The sequence below is a fragment of the Desmodus rotundus genome, chromosome 3 (assembly GCF_022682495.2).
Source record: "Desmodus rotundus isolate HL8 chromosome 3, HLdesRot8A.1, whole genome shotgun sequence".
NCBI classification, from domain to species: domain Eukaryota; kingdom Metazoa; phylum Chordata; class Mammalia; order Chiroptera; family Phyllostomidae; genus Desmodus; species Desmodus rotundus.
This window is the reverse complement of record NC_071389.1, coordinates 44659304-44684879: the sequence shown is the minus strand read 5'-3', so window position 1 is coordinate 44684879 and position 25576 is coordinate 44659304. Positions and strand designations below refer to the sequence as shown.

At 45.7% G+C, this 25576-nt stretch overlaps 1 protein-coding gene across 1 annotated transcript in view; it reads right to left on the bottom strand.

Moving 5' to 3' along the window:
* Nucleotides 1–25576, bottom strand: part of ROR1 (receptor tyrosine kinase like orphan receptor 1) — a 375382-nt gene that overhangs the window by 38733 nt on the left and 311073 nt on the right. The window lies entirely within an intron of this gene.

The following is a 25576-nucleotide window of genomic DNA, read 5'->3' as shown; positions in this document are numbered from 1 at the left end:
GCACAAAATCATCCTTAAGTATGGAAGAAAACACTTATTTTCGCAGCTGGTGGTGGGCTGGAAGATGATGTAATTAATTATAAGAGTAAAGAAGAATTGGAAATCTGCATACATGTTCTACAGTTTTTGTTTGTTGGTTTGCTTGTTTTTTAAACAGATTACTCCTGCTTCATTTGTGTGCTAGGCACAAGATGCACTCCAACTGATACGTGAATCAGGTGGTTCCACGGGGCGAGAAGGTAGGTGCTGCTGACAAGAAACCAGGGGGCAGTCCAGTTCCGTGGCTCCTCACTGCCTAAGACGTTATGGCCCCCCTGCAGACAGAGGACTAGGAAATCGTGGATTGAAACATTGCAAATGAGTCACTAAATCCAAGGTAATCTAGAAAAGATGTCGGTGGAAATCTTACTTTCACAATCCCCTAAAACTTTAAAATAGAATCTTTAAAAAAATTTTGCTGCCTCGCAATTACACTATTAAGTTTTATTTTTAAAAAGGTGGTGGTGGGGTAGATTTTACCCCGAAGACAGGAGACACTAGAAAATGAGGTGATTAGAAATGGCTGGAGATAAAAGGCTAGAGATTGGGACCCAAGGTGGCGGGTTCAGCTCCGAAGGACAGAGACCATAACCTCCTGTGAGGGCCTGTGATGAACCAGGCACCAGCGTACAGGAGGCTCAGCTGTTTCTCAAAGGCAGACTACAGCCAAACAAAAGGCCTCCGTCCACGCTCATGACAAGAGTTTCACGCCAGGGGATCCTCCTCTGTTAACTGGGCTGGGACAACATGTCATTTCTCTTCTTTGGTTTCTTTTAAGTTAAAGTACTTTAAAGCAAAATTCAGGAGAAGCAAAATTCCCTTCCTGGGTCTAACATTTACATGCCCTAGGCAAGCTCTCTGAGCCTTGAGCCTTGTGTTCTTATCTCTAAGGTGAAGGGGACACCGGACCTCTCTACCATGTGGGTGGAAACCCATGAGGAGCCTAATAAATAATGTAAATGCTTAAAAAAGTACTGCACAGAGGTAACATGGTTATTATTAAAGAATTTACAATGACCAAAGGGTACACTTATTTTGAAGGACAATTATTTACTAAGCTCCTATGTTGGTCAATGGGCTGTGGTCAGTGCTACTGGACTTCCCCACTTGGGTTCAGAAAACCAGGTGAAAAAAGTCTGAGAGGGCAGATCCTCAAGGCTGTGGTTTCAGATGCTTCCTACTCCCTACGCACTGAACCAGTCGTTTGAAAGGCGGAGATGGGGGACGTGTCTTCAGTTTGGCCTTGAAAACAGTCTGTATTGCAGCACTCTTAAAAACGCAACCTTGAAGTACAAATACAAATGAATATATCATATACTCGACATAAAGACATTGAAATTTTAATGTTGCAAAATCCTGCAAGCACTCCACATGTTTACTTTCATAAATCCTAGAGTAATGTTGAAGTCTTTTTGGCTTACATTTTACTTGGGTTGTAAAATTAACCCCACTTTTATTGGGTAACTAATACCATAAACCTATAGGGAGAAAGAAGGTTCTCGATGACCTAGCCTGGGATCTTGGAAACCAAAGTGCTGAGACCCCCGCACCAGCCCTGTGCTATTATAGATGATGTCGTTCTATCCCTAGGCATTAGTGGAGCCCTGGATTTTAAAGGTGTCATTATGAGAACACCTCTTCCTCCCCCACAGTAAATTCTCAAGGCCTCAATTTATATCTCTTGGGAGGACAAAACCCTGGAATTACCTCCACATATAAATCCCCAACCTACTGGGAGTTCCCATATTTTATGTGTGAGGCTTAGGCTAAACTTCTTACCACCTTTCCAGTTCAAGACTCTAAAAAAGACTCTTTGAATACTTTCTTTTTTCCAAAATAAAATGGAATGTAACTCCTTGGCTGCACATTTCTTGTCAATGAAAGGCTTAGAGATGCAGGTGTATTGAGTTTTTTACTGTGCCCAGAATTCCTGATATTCTGGCCAGTCTCCTGGGGACAGATATTAAATAAGAAAACAAAACAAAACAAGTTTTTTTTTTTTTTTTTTTTTAATGTCATCTGTCAGGGAGTAGTGCTCAATCCTGACTGCTTATAAGAATCTCCTCAGGAAGGTTTTGAAAATACCAAGGCCCAAACCCCACCTCAAACCTATTAAATCCTACTCTCTGGGGACACAGCTCAGGCATTCATGCTTTTAGAAAAGCTCTCGGGTGATTTGAATGCGGTTGAGAACCACAGCACTAGAAAAACAAACCTCTTTTAAGTGTCTGCCACTCTCTGTGCTGGGTACTGTGCTAAGTGCTTCCTTCACAGCCGCCCCTTATGCAGCGTTTCATCCTTAGTTTACAGAGGGAGACGCTCAGGGTCAGAGGAGTGAAGGAAGTGGCTCAAATTCGAAAAGCCAGTGAGAGGTGGACATAGGATTTAAACTTAAAGTTTAAGCTCAAGCCATTATACCGAGTTTTTAGGTCTGCAATGGTGTTCTCTGCTTTTCAATACTCCCTCTCACTAAATCAGCCTAATTTATAAATAAGGGACTTAAATTAAAAAAAAAATACTGATTTTAGAGAGAGAGGAAGGGAGAGAAACAGAGAAACATCGATTGGTTGCCTCCCGTCCTCTCCCCGACTGGGGATGGACCCGCAGCCTAGGTGTGTGCCCTGACCAGGAATCGAACCCCTAACATTTCGGTGTATGGGACAACACTCCAACCAACCGAGCTACACTGGCCAGAGCTATAAAATGGGACTTTATAAGGTGCCTTTATTTTGTACGAGGCACTAAGTTTCACTTACATATAAAACTGATATTAAGTCATTTAAGGCTGACAACAATCTTACAAAGAAGGTATAGGTGTAATTATTCCCATTTCCATAAATGAGAAAACTGAGGGTCAGAAAGAGCAGAGAACTCGCCCAATGTAACATGGCTAGATTTGCCCCAAACTAGTGCTTGTAACCGTGGCAAACAATTTCCTTCCAAATGGTTTGGTTATGGAAATTCTGGCACTGCTTACAGGGGCTTTTGGCTGTGAAGATGCTGGGTGGCAAAAAGGTTTTCTTTTAAACATAAAGTCACCACGGCCTTTCATCCTTGCCATTTTTCCTGCCGGCGTGGGCTGGGGGATAACAAATCCCCCTCCGGCATTAATCAGCCTCGTGCTTCTCTCCGGCATGCACTGCTTTCATCACTGATGTCCTCCATGCTCAGCAAATTAAAAACAGGAAGCAGCAAGGCGGCAAAAGGACAAGGGCACTTGCAATGAGCGTGCCCGAGGCTGTGTTCTGTGGGGAAGAAATGTGTGCCGCGAAAGGGCAAGTGGAATCTTAGCCACTCATCACGGCGCTGGCACGGACATGCACCAGCTACCTCCCGGTGATGTCAAGAGGCAGGGCCGCTTTGCGATGGGGACTCATGTTTCTCATAAAGGCAATTTGGTTACCACGTCACCAGCCTCCGCAACCTTCTGAACTCGCTGTCCTGTGACAGGGAAAAGCAAACACGGTTTGCCCTGCACCTCCGGGGTCTCCTGCTTTTCCCTGGGGCGAGGAGCTTGCAAGGGCTGCGGGCTGAGGGTCGCTGTGAGTGACTGCAAAGGGTGTGGCAGCAGGAGAAGCATCTGTTCAGGAAGCCCCAGGAAAGGGACACGCTGCCACGGAGGGTGCAGCCCAGAGGAGTTTTACAATGACAGCGGAAGTCCACACCAACTCCTGGGCAAACTTCTCAGGTCAGTGAGTAAAGGAGAGAATGCTCTGAAAATGAAAAAGCGCATTGTTTTGAATACAATACGGGGCCAGATGTTAGCATTAGGGGAAATGGGATGAACTGTACAGTTGACCCTCGAACAACATGAGGGTTAGGGGTGCCAGCCCCCATGCAGTCAAAGATCCACATGCAATTTTGGCTCTAGAGTTGGCCCTTCACCGACGTGGATTCAACAGTATCTCCGATCCGCGGTTGGCTGAAACCCACAGACCCGAAGGGCTGACTCTGTGTACTGAAAAGAAAACCCACACGCAAGTGAGCCTGTGCAGTTCAGACCTGCGCTGTTCAGGGGTCCTCTGTATGTGGAAACTCTGTACCATTTTTGCGACTTTGCCTAAATATAAATGACATTTCAAAGTAAAAATTAAAAAAATCTTCTAGGGTGGGGACCTTCATCCTTACAGTGTGCAGACAGAACGGGAGACGCTGTTGCAGGCGGGCCCTCAGAGGACCTCATTTGGTCTTTGTCACAACCTTACAGAAATCCACGGAGCACCAGTTTTTCAGCAAAAGAATTAAAACGAGGTACTCAAAGAAATACTTGTTCACCAATGTTCATAGCAGTACTATTCACAACAGCCAAGAAATGGAAACAAGCCCAAACACCCATGAACAGATGGACGGTTAGACAAAAAGTGGTAGAGACATGCAGCCGAATATTATTCGGCCATAAAAGAGGAGCAAAGTGCTGAGACATGGCACCACATGGGAGGGTGTCCACAATACGCGAAGTGAAACGAGCCAGACACAAGTGCCTGCATGTCCTGTGGTTCCGTTGACTTGACATCCCTAGAAGAAGCGAATCCGCAGAGACAGAAAGCAACCTGGTGGCTCCCAGGAGTGGGGGAGGGACAATAGGGAGTGATTACTCAGCGGGTGTGGAGTTTTGCTTAGTTGTGATGAAAGCATTTCGGAATTGATAGAGGTGGGGGTTGCACAACAGTGGGAAGGCACTAACTGCCGCTAAATTACTCACTTTAAAATGGTTGATTTTGTGTTGTGTGAATTTCACCTCAACTTTTAAAAAGTCCTCATTTATACACAAGGGACAAGGTAGAAGGACTTGCGGGAGGGCCAGTGGTTGGAAATTCAAGCCTGAGAGAGCTGGGAGAGATTTGGGGGTAACTTTGTGGGTTCTTTCCACGCTGACTAATTGGCTATAAGCATTGATTAATTTACACAGTATCTGCAGGTTTCTTTCTTCTGAAGCTCATCGTTCTTTAACTGGAAGCCAGAGAGGGTGGTTCTGCCAGCCCATCCACGGCAGCTTCGTGGGGACAGATGGCAGTGAATGGAAAAACCCAACACTTTGGGCTTACCCCCCTCAGCCCCTCTTAATTAAGAGCCCCACCTTGAGCCATAAAGATGGAATCACCTTACAACGCCTGTGCCCAAAGCCTGGAATCCTGGTTTGGAGGAAAGCTGTCACACAGTGCAGAGAGCCACAGTATCCCTAGTTAGGTGCTAGTGTGCCTTTTAGCAAAGTGAGTTATTTCTTCTCATGTAGGAAGTAATTTCTCTTGACCCAAGCAAAAATAACTTACCAGTGCCTTCCTAAAAGACCATCATGGCCACAAATGGATGGAAAGCATCCTCTTTTAAATTTGTAAATCAGGCCACATATTAGTTGATCTGGTTAAGCATAGCACACACATAGTCACATAGTGCTCCCCAGGGCTGGCGCTCGTACCCTCAGGGGCGGGTGCAAAGCTTCTCAGCTCAGAGGCAGGGTCTCCCTTGAGAGGTGCAGCCAGATCTCTTTAAGTTGAAAATCAGCTCTGTCTTTTTGGGTTTTTTTAAAGATTTTATTTATTTATTTTTAGACAGAGGGGAAGGAAGGGAGAGAGAAACACCAATGTGTGGTTGCCTCTCACATGCCCCCTACTGGGGACTTGGCCCACAACCCAGGTATGTGCCCCTATTGGGAATCAAACCTGCGGCCCTTTGGTTCACAGGCCGGTGCTCAATCCACTGAGCCACAGCAGCCAGGGCAACTCTGCCTTTTAATTAAAAATGGGGGATATATAATAAAATAAACATCCAAGTAAAGGCTGCAGAATTATTCCAATGTGGATAAAAGATCAGAGACACAGAAACTTGAAGAACAAATTATAATCTGACGTGGTCAAAAAGTTACCACCTCTCCAAAAAATACCTCTTTTTCCCTTTTCTGAGAAGGTTTGGAACCTTGAAGCATCCTTGATTAAATGCCAAGCAAGAGGGGGGGAGATACTTTAAGCCTTGTGGCTTTCACTGCACACGCCCTGGAACAGAAGAGCATCCTAGAAAAGGCACCAGGACCAATGCAGGTGGAGACTTGGAAGAGCTGGTTGGAGTGATGGAGAGAAGGGGAGTTGTTGGGAGAACCATGAAGACACTGTGCCGCAGGGTGGCTGTGGTCAAGAGACTACAGGTGAAATATGTGATCCCAAAGTTACCTCACAAGTTCTGTTTTCAAAGACCCATGTGAAAGTGCCCATCAAACACGGTAACGAGTTAACATACTTGACCTTTAAAGGTCATCAGCTTTCAGAGTGAGCCAAGCAAGGCACGTCCACCCAGAGGGGTAATGACTCACAGAGAAAACTTCAGTCTGGAAGGCCGAGAACTCAGCTTACTCGAATACGCCTCCTCCTCCTCCTGGAATGCCTTTGTGAGAACAAGCAGTGTGGAGGTGTCCATGTCCAGTGCTCCATGCCATTCCCCACACCTGAAGGCTGACAATCGCTGACATTTATTTCCCTAGCAAAAGAGTCCCTTGCTCTTTCTCACACCACTTTTATGCTTTAAAAAATTAAATTAAATTTTTAAAGTTTTTTCTTCTCTTGGCTATGAACCATTAAAGCAAACAGATGAATAACGTTCTGTCATAGTTTCCAGAGCAGCACATAATAGTTTCTTGTGTCCAACTCGGAAAAGGGAAGGCACTGGCCCTGCTTCACAGCGATGTTGGGAAACACAGGGTGCATTTCACTCCGGAAAAGCAGCAGAATGACCCAGGCCTGTGTCTCACAAATGTAATTCGAGGGAAAATTACGCATGTAATACATTCTATTCCTACTTAAACACACATGAGAAATGATAGGACCGCACTAGTATGGTATTTGTAAGAATACAGGAGATCACTAATAAAAAGAATGAGTGGTTTTCGCCCTCTCCTGTTCCCTGAGGTTTTTGTGGTAGGGGCCTTGCACCTTCTAAGAAGCCCTGGGGTACCTGTACTCACTCTCCCTCCTATGAAGGGCCTACTTTACTCCCAGCGTGAGCTGGAGCTGGGGGTACACAGGTGGGACTTGGAGCCCCCAAAGACTGAGTCCCCAGGTTCGCATTAGAAACCCTTCATTCTTTGGCAGGTCTCCAAACATCAGGCATTCGAACCACCCCCTAAATTTGTCCACTGAGAATAATGGGAGTCTAGAAGAATATGAAATTCACACATACCAATCTGGTCAGATTTTCTACCACAAATGTTACTAGGATTGCTTTGATTTTTTTTTCACTTTCCTTTTATGCCTTGGGCCATGGATTGAAAAAAGAGACGGTTTGTGGAAAGAGTGGTAAAAGGAATTCAGGGACTTCTTAGGAGGGTTTTAATTTCATCTTGCTACTCAGAAGTGGGGAGAAACCCGATCCCCAATTCTTGCTTTTCTGTTTCATCTCAGCTTTGTTTCTTACTCCTTCTGCTGGCGGCAGTTATGAAAGACTACAGTAGTCCCCCCTTATCTGCCTGGGACATGAATCAGCCCTTTGTCCAGTGCATCCACTCTGCGCACCTTCCCGGCCTGCTAGCCACTTAGCAGCTGTCTGAGTCGTCAAATCGACTGGCACAGTGTTGCAGGGCTGCTATGCAAGCAGCCGTGATTAGCTTACTTAATCATGGCCCTAAAATGCAAGAGGGATGATGTTGACAATACCAGAGAGAAGCTATAAAGTGCTTCCTTTAAGTGAGTAGATGTATGTATAGGGAAAAGCATGGTACGGAAAGGGTTTGGTACTGTCCGCAGTTTCAGGCAGCCCTGGTCCTTTGGAACGTAATCCCCATGGATAATGGGGGACTACTGTACTAATCTCCATGAAAAGCAATGGCGAGTTTAATGCCTCCCCCAGCCACCAACCCCAATGAAAATAAGGCAATGCAGAGGTACTCACGTCAAACATCAAACCTCACACATTTAAACATTGTAGGAGAGGCAGAAGTTCACACTAGGATAGGGATTGATTGGTGATACACCAGATGGGAATACTGCAATTGGACAAGCATTGCTATCGGTCAGACAAGGGGTCTCTGGAACAGACCTGTGAAGTCCAGTGGGTTGTTTAAGGAGAAATGAAGAATAGGCATGGGTTTGGGCAGCTTTGATTGGAGTGGGGAGGTGCAGAGCTGAGAAAGGGGATGGCTTAGAACCGTGACATTCAGACACCAATGATGCATTTCCTGTTCACCAGGACTTTACAGTCTAGTGAGGGACAGGTGTGATCGATACAACCTCTGCTCCCCTTCCCTTCCCCTCCTTGCCTCCCTCTTCCCATTCCTTCTTCTTTTTAACCTGCATGTTTGTTGAAGCCTTTTGCTGAGGATAAAAGAAGGGTATCCGATTGAGGCTGGGAAGCTTCTAGAGGAGGTGAGAGCTTAAAAGAGGAATAATTCCACAAATCATGGATTAAATAGTGTGCTAGCCGAAGTAAGTGAGTCAGAGGCCGAGTGAGGCTTAGTGGGAGTAATGGGGGCAGGGGGTAGAGTGGGGGGAGGGGAGGGCAGGCCCAGGGTAGGGTCTGAATCTGTTGTGTCCTGCGGAGTAGAGAGGGCCGTATGCCATTATCTTCTCTGTGTGCTCAAATCTTGTTTTCATGTTCCTCTAGTCTTTTTCGTTTTTTAAAACATAGCCTTATTTAAACTTGCCACCTCAAAATTATAATCATAAAAAAAGGAGAGGGGAGTGGATTTCATACTGTAGACAAGGAGACCCCAGAAAGTGACGCGATTAGTGACGGTGTGGCAAATGCAGGGACTGGAGATCTAAGACTGGGGACAGAAGCCTAAGAGGGCAGGTTCCGCTCCAAAGGGCAGAGGCCACAGCCCCCTCAAGGGCCCACGATGAACCCAATGCAGGGTGCAGACAGCTGGCTGTTTCCCTGGACAGAGCTGAGCCTGGGTCAGAGGTGGCTGAACTGGTGAGGGGGCTGCTAGCAGAGTTGGTGTGCAGGGGAACTGCGAATGGAGGGCAGGAACCGCGTCTTGTAGCTGTGTCCCCTGGGCCTCCCATCTCATGGAGCCATTTCCTGGAACAGGACTGGGCAGGCCTCTTGTCCAACACTCTCTAAAGTTGAGAGAACCAAGAGTGATTGGCTATGACTTTCCCTGGTTCTCAAGTAACTAGAAGGGCAGAGCATGGCGCAGTGGCAAGGCCAGGGCTTTGGGGACCCACAGAAGTGGGTTCAGTCCTGCCGGCTACCTGCCAGCTGTACGTGCCCTTTGCCAGGTGTGCAGTGCCTCTGAGCCTCCATGTCCTCATCTGTAAAACTGGCGCATTAAGTAAGACAATGTATACCAAGTATCTATTTGCTCCTAGTAGTTGCTTATGAAGTGTAAATCCCCTTTCTGCTTTATTGATGTGCCACACACTATTCTAGGCACCGGAGAGAAGACAGATAAAAACCCCCACTTCGCTCCCACTGCCATTGTGTAGTGTTTACACGGGCTGGAAGCTCTTTCTCCCACTTAAAAAAATAATTTGTATGTGAGAGCTCCTTCTCACTGCACCAAAGACTAGTCACACTTAAAACAGGCGTGTGTGTGAACTCTGTGGGCACGTTGGGAACACAGTGGGCCTGGCTTATGAAGTCAGAAAAGCCAAGGTTTAGGGGTTAGCCTTTCAGAAGTGAATTTGATTAAACTGCTGCACCTACTCCTACTTGGTCTGCTCCATAAACTGTGCCTCCCATCCCATTACAGCGGAAGGACCCTCTATGCTCCATCCTAAGTCCCAACTACCAACTGGAGAGCAATTCGTGGGCATTGCTCTGGCGACTGGCCTGTTCCTCTGCTGTATCACCACGTTGCTGTCTCCCTGAGGATCATTCCCATCAACACGCCCATGGGCTCTAGCATCTCCCATCTTAAAACAAACTCTCTTCTGACTGTGTTCCTGTTAAGCTATTTCTACATTTTTCTGCTCCCTTTTATAGGAATACTTCTCTCCAAAGAGAGGTCTACACCTGCTTTCTCCAATTCTCCCATTTGCTCTGGGACCCACCAGGAGCAAGCCTTTACCTTGCCATTCCACGGAAAGATCTCTTGTCACGGTCAGGGATCTCCATGTTCTAAACCCGGAAGTGAATTTCCAGCCTTTATCTTTTTCCTGACCTAGCAGCAGCATTTGACACAGCTTATTACTCCTCTGGAAACAATTCCTTTCACTTGGCTTACAGGACACTGTTCTCTCTTACTTCTGTAAGCATGGATTCCCTTCCTTCTTTGGCTGTGACTTCTTAGTTTCTTTTGCTAGTTTAAGGTTCCAGTCATTGAGATCCCTAGGCTTAGTCCTCAGATCTCTTCCTTCTGCTCTCACTTCCTACCTGACCATCCTGTCTCCTCCCAAGTTCATATCTCTAGCTCAGACCACTCTTTGAATTTCAGCCTCCATATCTCCACTTGGGTATCGAAAAGTAATTCAAACTCAACATTTCTAAAATCAAACTCTTACTTCCTTCCAAGACCATTTTTGAGTTCCTCTTCCATCCCAGGAAATAACAATTCCTTCCTTATAATTGTTCATCACAAAACTTTCACATCCTCCTTGTCTCTACGCCTTCTCTCATAACCATACCCAAACCATCAGCCCATGCTTTCACCTCCTCCTTCAAAGCCTACCCCAAGCCCGGCCTTCCCGCTCCCTCCAGGTTCAGACCAGCATTATCTCTGCATGACTTTTTCCCCAAAGTCTCACAACTGGTCTTCCTCCTCCCACTCTTGGCCGCCTTAGTCTATTCTCAATATGGCCGGTGGAGGGAATCCTTTGGGACATAAACCAGTTCACGTCCCTCCTCTACTCAAATCTCTCCAATGGCTTCTCTCCTCAAGCTAAATAAAAGCTGGAGTCCTCACAATGTCCTCACACAGTCATCCGCCCCTACCTCCTCTCTGACCTCAGGCCTGCCAGTTTCCCTTGCCCCCCCTTACCTGACTGATGATTATGGATTGCACTTAGTATATTGGATATACTAGGTACTGATATATTTAATTGTTTATGAACAAACAATGAGGACAGGAACTTTGGTTTGGTCACTGCTATGTCCCCACTGACTATAATAGCACCTAGTAAGAATTAAGTTGTTGATACTCAACAAATATTTAATGACTGAATTAAATTTCTCCCCCTTTTTATTTAATGTCAGCAAAGAGGGAACCTGAGTTCATCTAACAACCAGAAATTTATAGTTTATCTGTCTACCTCCCCACCCCAGCCGCCCAATCTCCCCATGAATTCAGTTCTGCTGAACAGAAGAAATGGAGAAGAGAAGAGGAAAGCAGGAAGCATTTTAGAGTAGCAACAATTTAACTTGAAGACCACATTAGCTACCAAAGCACTTCTTGAATTCTACCCCTCTCCTCCATCCTGGCTCAGGTGCCCACCTCCCCTCAGCTGACTCACCGATCACTGGGCGGCCAGCCTCTAATCTTCTGCCCCTTCAACCCTGCGTGAGGCTGCCAGAGGGCCATCGCTAGTGGAACACGGTGTCGTCCCTGTGATCGACACGCTCCACAGACCACATGGCCATACTCAGGCATACAACGCATTCTGGTTACTGCAATATGTGTGATATTGGAAGGCCACAAACTTCTTAGCTAATTTAGTTTTCATTTCTTTATTTTTTTTCTCCCTACTTTTGCAAGGTATAAAGATTTTACTCTGTGCTCAAAAATATCCTAAAAAAGAAAATGACCCTCGGCTGTTAGCTATGGTACCATTTGTAACCATACCAAACACATGTGGGAATAGGTCTGATGCTTCTGTACTGCTACCACCTGCTAGGAATCCTCCAGGCAGCAGTACGATCCACATTCTCCAGTTGAGGAAACTGAGGTTTGGAGATTAATTTGGTTACCAAAGCCTTAGGCCTCACTCCCAATCTCCTGCTGTTTAGGAATACTACAAAACTAATACAAATATATATACAAATATGTACATGTACAGTTTACTGAAAAAGACAACATTGAACAGTATTTGCACAGATCATGCTGCTACGTAAAACGGTCGTACGTGCAGGGGAGCAGTGTAGATGCCAAGCAGTTGATCCTGACTTTGTCGGACCACAGGTCCTCCCAATTTTCCCAGGGCTTCACCACGCTGCAGTAGTCAGACCCACATCTGAGAAAGTAAGCTGGAGAAAGGGTGCTAGACTATGTCTTCACCGCTTAGACTCAGCAGAAGGGGGAACATTTCACAGGCAGTAGTTGAGAAGATTTTCTGGAGAAGAAAGCGGCAAAATTAAGGGAGGTACCTAAAACCACAGAGAAAGAAGGTAACAGAAAAGATCCCTCCCAGGCAGTCTGGCTTGATATAGCAAATGCTGTTCCCACCTCCTAGATATTAACAGGAAAAATGCAGGCCAAGTAAATTTTGAAGTTTCTCCAGAGCATTGCCTAACAAGCAGGATGCTGGGACTGATCTTGGCATTGCTGAGTGGAAAAGTCACTGGGCTGGAAATCAGAAGGCCAGGGTCCTCAGTCCTGATTTGGCTGCCAGTGAGCTTCATTACCATATAAACTTGGATAGGCCACTCGCTCTCTTTTGTCCTCAGTTACTTCATTTGTATAATATAGACGTTGAACTATATGATATGTTCTTCCCAATTCTAGTGTTCTTTCCAATCCTAACCTTTTATGGTTACTGTCGTTTAATTTCTCAGCATATCCCACCAAGATGGTTGCCATGTCCTCCTACCCGGTCTGTCTCTCTACCCTCATTCTGGACCCTCCGCCTGGATCTCTCATGCTGCTAAGGAATGAGCTACCTAATAGGTGGATCAGATCATCTCTTGCTGACCATTTCAGCGACTCTCCACCACACACATCCCCGGGGCAGTCCTAGCACATTAACAGAGATCACAAGGTCCCCAAACGACCAGCCTCAGCCACTTCTTCAGCCCTGTCTTCTGCCATGGCCCACCTGGGACTCCAGGACCCAGGAATAAAGAGCAGGCCGCAGTCTCCGAGCACGCCACACTGTGATAGGCATTTGTGCCGTGACCATTTCTCTTCCAAGAAATCCATTCTCACCTTTCTTCACCTGGATCACTACCCTGCATCCTTCCAGTTCTAGTTGAGTTTTATCTCCTTTAAGATGCTTTCCTGAACCCCCCAGACTAGTCCAAGAGAAGCTATGTTCTCTCTAGCATCCTGCACTTACTTCATTATACTATGACTATTTGTTGAAATGTCTGGTCCTCCACCAGGCAGAACGGTCTTGAAGTGTAGCAGCTGTTCATATATTTCCTTTGTAGCTTAACCCATCCCCAGTCTCACTCCCAGCAGAGCCCAGTACATTGAACTTGGTTCATGAAAGGCCCCCAATAAATGTTTATGGAACTGCTCTCTATGCTCCTCGGCTACGGCTGTGCAGACTGTCTCCAGACTCCATCACCATCAGCCTCCAGCAACCCTTCGTTTGAATACAGTCCCCAAGGCGGACCAAGGCAGGCCCCATCCATATTTATTAACTTCACTTAGCGAGCTCCCCAAGTGCTTTGCAGCCCCAAATCTGTTAGTTTCAGAGTTGGCAGGTCAAAGGCAGGCTCCCCACTCCCCACCTCCTCCCACCAATTTCTCTAGCCAGCAACAAAAAGGCTTCCCAGTCCCCTGGGGCCAGGTTGCTGCTACACTGGGCTCACAGTGCAGAATCGTATCTGAGTCCACGAGGGTATTATTTTAAGCATTACTAAACACCCCTAACCTATCAACTCCTGGCTTTGTAGTCATTTCCAGTTGGAATGTCTTTAGGCTGAAAGAAGACAGGTTTGTGAAAAGACATAAACATCTTTGGTGAGAGGTGACATATGTTTTCTCCTAGCGAAAGCAAGGCACTCCCGTAGATTCTGCAGTTTTTGGACACTGCATAAAATACATCTCTTAGGCAATTAATTTCCTGGCAGGCTTTGAGGGAAGCAATTACTCCATGTTTTTCTTTGTCACTGTTCGAAAGTTTAGCAGTGCATCTATCTACTTTATTCGTGTCTGGAAAGCCAAAGACCGCCTCGAAAGCTCCGCAACAAACATATGTAAAAACACTTAGTGTTCACACGTTTGATTTAAATATTGACAAATTTTTTCATTAGAACATTAAACCCTTAGCTTTATTCATCTTAAATGCTTTCCAGGAGAGTGACTTCCCCCATTAGAACGACTCCCAGTAACTCAATACAAACTTTGCAAGCAGGACAACCACAGACCCTGGTCGCCTGTGCGCACATTCTGTGATGAGGCAGCTGTAACTGGTTAGGAACCAGTGCTGGAAATAGTATTTGGAGCTTTCTTGGCAGATTTCTTACATCGTTATTCAATATGAACTGCAAATCATATGCTCATAGTTATGAAAATGTCAGGAACTCCTAGTGTTCATGCTCTGTTTGACAAAGCTATTTTCGAGTAGTGTTGGAAGGCAGAGGCATCAAACAATTGGTGATGTAGGAGAAAAATGCACCCTCCCACTCCCAGCAGTTTTGAGAAGTTGGTAATTCGGTCCTATGTGACAAGAGCTCAACTCTGAACTGATGGACGTGCCTTTCACACAGTCTCGATTAGTCCAGGATGTGTGTCAGGGCTACTAGAGGTCTGAAAGGAAATGCAAGAAACTTGTTCACTTCTTGCTCAGTTTGGATCAACTGAGCTTCAGATCCAGGGTCAGCAAACTGTTTGACTCTTACTCCTAGACGCAGCTGAGCCGAGCCCCGGGGCCAGCACCAGGAATAAGACAGAGTCTCCAGAGAGAAGGAAAGAGAAGGGAGGGAGAGGAAAGTGAAGACAAGTAAAGGCTTGGTGGACAGAGGAGGGGATAGGACAGGGAAGGAGGAAGAACAAGAAGGAAGTGTTAAAGAAAAGCAAAATATAAGCAAGTAATGAGTATCTAACAGTAATGAAATATATCTGTATGATGTTTCCACATAGATATTATAATTTAAATTTAGATTCTCACTATTCTTGTAAGATATGGAAGGGTTTTCTTAATCCACCTTTTAAAAAACAATGCTGTGAAAATTTTGGAAAAGAGAGAAACTCACACACACACGCACAAGAATTAAAAATGACCATATATCCTAAACCTACAGATAATCACTAGCACGTATCATAGATGTTGTATGCACACATATAAACACAAATGAATTCTTTTTACAACTGGAATTGTATTAGACACAATTTCTTCTTTTTAACGTAATACGTATGTCTACATTGTTAAATATCCTTCTAAAACATGGTTGTTAGTGGTTACAATGAAACACTTAGGTTGCACCCACCTTTTCATTATTTATAAAAATGTTGAGATGAATATCCTTAAGTATGAATTGTTATGTACATCTATGTTGTATCTCTAGGCTAATAAACACATTGAGTGGAATTGTTTTCTAGGTCAACGGAATACACATCTTTAAGGCTTTTTACATATATTTCCAAAGAGTCTTCTATGAGAACTACTGTAATTTATGTTTCTACCATTGGTACAGGATGCGGTGTCCATTGTCATCTCGCTGCTAACAGCCGCCTGCTAAGGAACCTCTGTAGACATTATCGCTTTTTAAGGCTGCATCTCATTATTGTCCTTAGTGAAGTTAAATATCTTTTCATACGTTCACACATTTGCAAAACACTTGTATTTGTTATTATGCAAACTGCACATTTTGTAAATTTTCTCTATCCATTCTACTGTTAGTATTAGTACTCTTACTAAAGAGACAGATTTTGAGACAGACTGAAAATCACATCATTAAGTGGCAAATTTGGGCTCTCTAAGTTGGCTTCATGTCATGCCAGGCACAATGTCCTTTTATAAATTCCAAGGATAACAATGTCCCAAGTCCAACATGTCAAACCCAAATCCATCGAATACCAAAATTTCGAAATCCAGACAATTCGCAATAGTCCAACAAAGTGCGATGCCCTGTTACGAGGAGCATCAAACATCTCGTTGGTCCTTGATTCCAATCACTGTGCTTATGCCCTTGTGACGGCAATATTTGCAGAGATATAGCAGTACTCTGATGACCACTTTTTAAAAAAACATTGTGTTTCATTTGAATGATCTCTAGTTTCCCTTCCAGACTGGCAGACTTAAAGTAAGTCTGTAGAATAAGTGGTATATGGGGATGTTATGTTGGTTGATGGTATTTCGTGCTGGCTGAAAGGGAGGGAAGGAAGCTACCAAAAAAAGCTGACGGTCGCTAGGGGCACCGAGCGTAGGCAGAGAGGAGCCATGAACTCTCTGCAGTGAGGGAGGAGCCATCCTGCCTTCCTCTACACTGGCCAAGCTTCACCTGCAGCATCAGGCTGTACTCTGGGCACCAGAGTTCAACAGGGTTACACATACACCATCATTCATGGAAAGCAGAGACTAGGTCAGTGAGGAGAACTAACATCACATCCCAAGAAGCATGGCAGTAGGAGCTAGAGAGGTGATCCTGAAGAGAAGACTTGAGGGAACATGAGAACAGACTTCAAATGCTTGAAGGACATTTTGTGTCCCTTCTGGACAGGTGTGCTCTTTGAGTTCCCTCCTCTCCTGATCTCCAGTCAGAAAACATATTTATTGACAGCCTACCAGGCACCCTCGGGGATGCAGCAGTGGGCAAGGCAGAGTCCCTGCTTTAAAGGACCGTGCATTCTAAAGGTATCCAGTACGTGGCTGCAAGTCAAAGACTATACTTATCAAGATAGAGAGCAGAGGAGGAACAGTTGGACTGAAATGCCAATAAAGAGTGTCCTTGGAAATGGCTGAAGAGAACTGGGAAATGCCAGTGCCCAGAAAGCTGAAGTCAGAAGGTCGGAGGAGAAAATGCCAATTAGTTCCTTCTTTTCCATTCTCATATCACTAAGTCACACCTCCAATTGAAGCTCCGGCTGGTTAGCTTTTAGGACAAAGTGCAAACTCCTTAACCTGAGGCATAAGATAACTTACAGATTGGAGCCAGTCTATCTTTCCAGTCTCCGCCTCCGCTATTCTGACAAAGCGAAGAGAATGGGATAGAAAACTCCTGCCTGGAGTCCGCTAAATGCAGGCTGGGGCCGCCAAGGGAGGCAGCTTCCAATGAACTCTATTGGTTCCTTCATTCAGCCAACATTAGCCGAGTGCCTGGCCTCAAGCTGCAGCGCTGGTGCAGGTTCTGGTGCTCGAGGGGCTCAATGTCATAGGGACATATGACATACGGACATGTCATAAGGGCTACTGCCTGGTGAGGTAGCAATGGCAGGGAAGGGTGTAGTTCTATTCGTTCCACAGATACCGAGTATTTACGGTGTGCCAGCCACTACTCTCGGGGCCAGGCTCACTGGCATACCACGGGTGGATCAAGGGAGCAGTCTTCTCTGGTGCAGTGAACATGGGATGCAGGGTCTGTGGAGAATTTAAAAATAACAACGCAATCAACTATAATTTAGTCTGCTTTCATTACCATTATGTGCTTGAGATTCTAACAATGTCATGTAAGATACTCCTCCTGCCAGAGCGACGCTCCCACAGCCCTACCCCTGGGACACCGCTACTGGGGCGACAACAGTGAACATTCCAGTCGGGTGCACTGGCTCTTCCCTTCCAAATTTAATCTCAGAACTGCCCCCATCTGCTGGCCACTGGCCCATCCAGCAGGAGACCTCAGCTAGATACAAAATGTGACTGTGTTCTGGCCAAAGAGATGTGAGCTGAAGGGAAGTCTCTAAGTCTGGCCCTTGCAGAAAGAGAGAAAGAGAGGAAGGAAGGAAGGAAGGAAGGAAAAGAGGGAGGAAGGGAGGAAAAGGAAGAGAGAGAGAGGGAGGACTGTGCCCTTAAAAAGAACAAAAAGGGTACGCTCCTGACAGGAGTGTGGCCATCCAAATGTTGAAGAAGCCTTTGGGACAAGATCAACACCACAGGTTGAAGCTGGCAGAGGAATAAGATGGACTGAGCCTGGGTCTCAGGGAGAGCATGGGGAACAGAACTACCCGTCCAGCTCTCCCTGCCTGTCGGTCTGTCTGTTATCTACTCATTCACTAGAATACCAGCTTAGACTGAATCTTAATTACTAACAAGAGAGACAAGTAAAGGAAATATATAGTTCATCTGGTGACAACTGCACACAGAGAAAGCAGGCAGGGGTGGGCTCAGTGAGTGCTGGCGGGTGGGGAGCGTGGCTGCAGGATCCGCACAGCTAACACGGCAGTCGCAGGCAGCATGCGCCTGTTTCAGCCCAAACAGATGTGTGGTGAGTGTAAAATACACCCTGGGTTTCAAAGACTTGTTACCCACCCCAAAAAGAAGAAGAAGAAGAAAAAAGAATGTAAAATATCTCATTAATGTTTTGAATCTATTAGGGTAAATAAAATATATTCTTTAAATTATTTCACCTGTTTTTACTTTGTAAAATGTGGCTCAGAACATTTTAAATTACAAATGTGGTTCACGTCTGTGGCTCACACGGCACTTATCCCAGCAACAACTCACGGTCCCCCGCAGATCTCCCCTGACTTGCTGCCCCAACCCCGTCACTGACTCCCCCCATCATAGTCTGTCCTTGGTCCTGTTCGTGGGGGAGGGTCCTGCTCTCCAGGTGTTAGGGTTTCTTAAGAATAATCAGGATCATCCAGGAGACTGTTTTAAAGACCCAGGAAAGAAGTCCCCTGTATGTGATCGAGGGCACAGTTACCTCTTTGGAGAGCAGTTGAGAAGCACCAAAAGGCACTGCCTCTCAAAAGAACATACCCTTCCCCAAGTGGACTGCTACCGTATGTAAACTTCCACTGCAACAGATTTGCCTTTAAGGTTTTTTTTTTTCCCTAGAGGGCATTTGTGAAACTCTAAGCCACAATGTCCAAGACTGAGGGCTTTGGGGTCAGACAAAGCTCTGCCCTTTCTTGGTCCTGAGGCGTTGAATCGCTGCTCAGGCTATTTCAAGCATCTAATTCTTCATCTCCAGAGCCAGGACACCATTACGCATACCTCACACCACGGTTCCACCTTCAACTCCCGGTCATGGATACAGGCCAACTCTCGGACTGCAGACCCCAGGCCTCCAGCCGTCCCTCCCAAGGAGCTGTTCCGAGTCAGAAAGAAGGATGAAAATACGTGACTACAAAAACAGGAACCACCTTTGCTTTCACTGCCTGGCGGAGAAATTCTGCCAACAGGGAGTGGGCTGGGAAAGGCAGTACAAGGGAAACCACGTTCTTGTGGAGCACACACAGCATTCCACCTGGAGGCTAAGGAGTCGGGAGTGTGTGAAAAAAATTAAAAAATGGAAATGGCTTGTCAAGAAGGAGGAAACACAAGGCACCCTGGTGTGTCATCAGTGAAATGTCCTTTTCTCATGGACCTTTGGGTCACGCCAGCCAGAGATGGCCTGTCAAGGTGATGGTGGCTGATGCACGATGAAGTGTTTCATTAGCACGGTCAAACCATGACGGCATTTACAGGTCCAAATGCCACACCTTCACGTGTCACCCAGATGTAAATCTTACCTTACTTCACACAGCCGGGAGCAGCTGGGACACCAGCAGCTTTCATCCACGAGGCACAGAGCGGACTCAGGGCCCTGTGTGTGTTATGCCATTTCACTGTCTGCACCGCTGGGAGCGGGGTGTCGGGAACCCGAATCTACCAAGGCTCAAAGAGGCTTCTCAGTTTCTCCTTTATCCGGTGAGCATCAGAAGGAGGGCTAGTACTGGCTCCATCTGATTCTGAACTAGTCTGCTTTGCTGCTAAAAATGTAGAAAAGCCAGATGTGCAGCGCTTACGTTTATTATGAAATATCAAAGACTTATACATTGGACTAAATTTTACCAGGAGTGGTTTAATCATTTTGATGCTAGTGAACTGATCACCTCAACTAGGAAGCAGACCGTGTTTGTGACTGAGAACGGCTTGGGAAGGATCCACCAAGCAGGGCCCAGGTGGCATCATGGAGAGGACAAGACTGGGAGGTGGGCAGGCCCTTTAAGCCAGCTGGGGTGACGCTGGGGCCTTTTGTAAACCTCTCTGAGGCTCGCATTGCTAAGCAATGAAATGGGAAGACTTGCCCCCTACACTGCCTGTGTCACAGGATTTCTGTATGCGAATGTACAAAAATGCTTTTGTGAACTACAAATGCCTACGCGAACGTATCGGACTATCGGTGGACGCAGTGGGTGAACTGGTGTGAGACAAGGGCGAACCCTGGGGGGGGTGAGGGGTGCTGAATTCTTCTATAAGCCTGGGTAACTTTGGAAAATGTGATTTTTATTCATTTGTTCCTCCCCTCATTGGTTTGAGGAAAGAAAACTACCCTGTTTTTAACCCAAAACAAATAAAAGTTGAATTAAAAAAAATAGCATGTGCAAAGTGGTTCCTGCTTACAAAGCATTTTCCATACATTATCTCATTTGATCCTCAAAATCACCCGATGAGGCAGATATTTTAAAGATGAGGAAAATAAACTTGAAAAGCGAGAGTAGCTTCTATTTGATCCTCGGGCTATAACTTGGCAAGGTGGGGACTCAACAGACCAAGGTCTGTTGGTGTCAAACCTAACGTTCATTTTTCATTCAGTTTCTTCTCAGCTTGAGCCTCCCTTCTCCCATCCCTCTCTACTCCCTGCCAAAAACACGTCAGCAGAATCTTATTTCACATCACTGACCACTCACTGGCCTTAGTTAATCGGGTGTTGGTAGAGGAGCATATTAACTTTCCAGCACTGTCCTGTATTGCAGAGGTTTTGGAAGGCATTGGACTTGGCCTCTACCTTCAAGGGGCATGTAATTCCTGTAGACAGACAAGATACAAAATGTCCAAACAACTAGAGGAGTGGTGTTATATATAGCATGGAATCTGAGTGCAATAGAACTGGTGTAGGAAAACATGACTGGAGGCTGGGGTAGTCAGGGAAAACTTCCTGGAGGAGGTAAAACTTAAGCTTCCTCCCAAGATCATGGTAGAAAGGAGGCTAGATCCTGAGTCCTGGACAAGCATTCTTCTTACTACACAGATTGGGAAGAGTAGATTATACATTTAAAATGCTCTTACTACACAAATGGAAGAGTAGATTATACATTTAAAATGCTCTTTTGTTTTAAACACACACACACAGACATGCACGCATGTGCTCATGTGTTACTTTGTTGCTGGACATAAGCCCTGGCAAGCAGGTAGGTATCTGTGAATGCTTGTTGTCTAAAAGGTCGGTTCCTGTGTTAATCAAAATGATCACTACAATATTGGTCACATCGTTGAGGAGGTGCTCAGAATGACTTTCTGCTTTTGTAAAAGAGTATTCTGAGGTAATACTTTTCTTTTTTTTTAAAGGTATTCTTTTATATGGGTTTCCCAAAAATGCAGCCTGGCAATCCAAAAGCCCGAAATAGTAAGGCTGCCCCCTTGGAAACCTCCTTTCCATCTACCATGTGCAAATTCACCAGGCCTCACATTTACGAAATGGTGACAGAAATCTCTGCACCATCTTTTCGAGTTTGACGCAGCCAGTGTAACGTTCGACATCGCTGTTCACGGAAACACGTTTTGGCCCGAGGAGCCACGAAGCACAGCCATCCCGCCGCCGGAATGTCAGGGCCACAAGAGCATGGGTTAACTTGAAAGGGCCGGGGAACGGCGTGGCCTCGTGTCCTCAGTGACCGAGGGTTCACAAGAAACTCCCTATTCGTTTCAACACGCTGTAAATCTGGGTCCCCAGTGCCAAACTCTGCGTCTGGCCTAGAGTCAATCTGACGCTTAAGAAATAAATGTTGAGTGACTGAAGAGCTGTTTTCTTTGATGATTTTGTACTTTATAGTGCTTTGAGAGTCCTTGTTATAAACATAATAACGTCAACTATTTGTTGGCACAGGTATGCTAAGCACTTTAGACATGTGATATTATTTGCACCATATGATAATCACGAGAGGCAGACATTACTGCTCCCACTTAACAGATGGAAAACTGAGGCTTAGAGAAATGAAGCGATTTGCCCAAGTTCACATCCAGGTCCACGAAATGCCGAAGCCCGTTATATCACCCTCTGTGTACAAAGCCACTCAGCCTGGATGGGCATCGGGCAGGAACAGAGAGAGCAAGCGCAGATGATGACAGCCACGTTGATAAAAATAGCTCACATTTATCAAGTAGGTGTGCTCCTGAAGCGATACACATATGCTATCTCATTTATACTATTACAACCCTAAGAGGGCAGTTTTATTTATCCCCTTACACCGATGAGTAAAATGGGACATATACGAGAATTTAAGAAACGCGTGCAAGGTCTCCTAGTAGTAAATAATGGATTAATGTACTGGATGTGAAACTGTACATACTACTTACAGTACTTTTCTTTACCCCCCCCAAAACCCAACTATCTTATTTTTGCCTAATTTATCCCCACTTAGCAAAAATTATAACAATATAAAAAACATGTAATTCTGATTAATTGAAATACTCCAGTTAATGGAGAATTTATCACCTATCCAATAAGGCCCTAAGCTCAGGGTGCAGAAGGCTCACGGTCCCTGCCAGGAACCCACCCTGACTGACAGCTCTATGATCCCCTCACTGTTCATCACTTCTCAGCAGTGCTGAAAGGCGGACGATGCCTGTTTGAATTGTGTCAATCAGAAAAGGCAATGCGTCAGTGTTACTAATGCGATCTTAAACCACTTCTGTCAGCGCTGCCAATACCCTGAGCCCTTGTATTGACAGACTGCCTAAGCGTATCTCTCCCGCCCTTTCTTTAAAGGTGCTGCAGGGCTGGGGGGCCCTCATTCTTTCGGTACTAACCTAAGAAAGCTTCGCAGTTCACACCTGCCCTGGGCACCTTTGCACTCTCCATGACTGGGCCCCTCCCACATCAGTCATTTTGGAAACTGCTCTCTCCTCTTTTGCTTCTGGATATTTTATAAGATAGTATCAAACGGTGTTAACTGTCTGACAAGGGGCTTATTCGCCTGAGGAATTCCGCTGGTTTGACTTGAATGGCCCAGCTGTGCGTCAGTCATGTTGCAAGTTGGAGATGGCCTCCACTTGCTAGAACAGGTGGCAAATGTGCAAGAAGCAGCTGACACTTCTCAGCACTATCTGGTGCTTCAGTCATAGCTTGGCCTTCTCATTCCTCTCAGAGAGCGAGTCTCATCTTGGGCCCAAGTTCCCTGGTCATGACCCCATTCTGTAGAAAGAGTTAAAGGCACAGAGGCACAATTCAGGGAAAGAGGAAAGGAATGAATTGAGTTCCCCTTGCCAGGAGGCATGCCAAGCCCTTTAAAATTCCCCCCTTTTAATTTGCACATGCTGGCCCCCCTCCTGTCAGTGTTATTACCTTCATTTTATAGATGAGGGGAGGGGAAGAAAGTTGTTAAATGTTGGAGGTGAGCCTCTAACCCAGATTTGTCTGATTCCAAAAGGAAAGTCCTTGGGTATTTTAACTTCATAGAGAAAAAAATACTTTTCTTGGAGACAAAAACATGGAACTCAACAAAATAACTTGCACCTGGGTCTTCTCTGCAGTGAGCTACTCTTAGGAGCTCCAAGTGGGGGTTCTTGAAAGACACATGGAACTTGGGTGAGTGGTTGTGACACCTGAGGCACCAAATCAGATGCATTGGTCCTTGCACCCCATGTAGGTCTCCCCCCACCCGGATGTGCCTGTCTCTTTGCCCTTGTTGTTGCTGAGTAGGTGGAGGAGGAAGTCGTGAAGAAGGGTTGATCTGTCCTCCAATTCAGAATCATAAGCCTAGCTGGGTGAGCAGGGAGATCCTGGACCAGCAACTACCACCTGACCTTTAGCCTCTTCATCTGCAAAATGGGGCTAATGACTCAATCACCTACTTTAACACACTGTAAAAATTTTTAAAAAGATATCTGTGAAAGCCTTTTGTAAACTGCCAAGTGCTAGGTCTAATTTACTAACTTATTCTTTCAATAGTTACTAGGTGCCTCTTTGTGAAAAGCACAGTATAAAGCCATCTGATGGATAGAAATGAATAAAACACAATCTCTGCCCTTAAAGTCTGTACATACTTGAGGAGAAAAGATATTACGTGAACAACTATAACAGAATGGAGGGGGAAATGGGCACCAGAACAAAGGGAAACATAAGATGCCATGGGACCTTACAGCAGGTTAAGCAAGGGGTACTCAGGAAAGTTTAGGGCAATCTGGGAGATAAAATCTATGAAACTTGGAGACTGTCTCTTTAAATTATGCATTTATTCATCCATTAAACATCACATACTTATTGGGTGCTGGCTGTTGTGCCAGTTACAGGGTCGATGTGGATAGATTAAACGGGGAATACTGACATGCTGTCTATGGGGCAATGACCAAGGGGAAGTTGGACATACAGGACTTAAGTTCAGGAAGAGTCAGGGTTGGCTGGCCAATTTCAGTCATCCCTGTAGAGCTGGCAGTTGAAGCTACAGGAACTGACGAGCTCGCCCTGGTGCACAGGTGAGACTAAATGGTGGAGTGAGGAGGAAGGGCAGGGCCAGACTCATGGAGGAGTCCACAAATAAAGGTTGAAAGAAAAAGGAGAATTAGCAGAGCACACTAAAAACAGTCTCGGAGAGATGGAGAGAGGGGTGACAAAATACGAATGAAGACAGTCTAGTGAGCAGCGTCCCATTCTACAAAGATGCACAACATTGGCAATTGAGAAGAAACCACTAGACTTATCAATTAAAAGGGTTTTTTGGGTGCTCCTGGGTCAACACACAGCTCTCCCAAGTCCAGGGCAGCTCACTATAATCATCTGATTCCTGGCTGCTAGTACATGACAGAACGGCTAGATTTGAATCTCAGCCCTGCTGCTTATTAGCCATGTGACGTGGACGACTTAACCTTTCCTTCTGGGCCTCAGTTGAGGAGAACACCTTTACCTGCTTCCTATGATTATCATGAAGATACCCTAAACACAAGAGAACTTAGAACAATCACTGACACATGATAAGCAGTCAATAAGTATTAGCTATTGCAAATGGGCCAATCCACCCGGAAAGGCCTGTTTTTCCAAAGCTCATGACTGACCTCTGAGCCGAGAGGTCCACCGATCAGATCAGTTTCTCATGCCCTCACCTGGTTCCCACTCATCCAAGATACCCACTGCTTTGTAATGGTACCCACGGCTCTGGGGGGGCACTCTGGGGAAGGCACGTCATGTGAACCACACCATCTTCTGGGGCTGTTGCTGCAAAGCTGACCAGGTTTTAGAAACATAAGGACTTTTTCATTGATGAGCTTGGGGTAAACCACTGTAAACAATCCTTAAAAACCCACCACATCTGACTGGCTTGTCAATTGTGGAAAGTGAACCCAGATCTCACACATGGTTACGAGGGAGATTTTGTTACTTTTAATCATAGGACCTTACCCCACACGTTTTCTGTTAATGGGTTCAAAGAATGTAATTTGCATTTTCCACTCTATGTGGCACCAGGGTTTTATAGACGGAGGCGCAGAACTGTGAAAGGACTAGCTCAGGGCCCTCTTCTCTCAGCCTGATCCCGGACCCAGCAATGTGTACCTACGGGGCCCTGGACGTGGACTGCAGCAGTGAGTGTCGCCAGCCCGAAGAACAGCTCCCTCAGGCTTCACAGTGGACCAGGAGACCGAACGGCTTG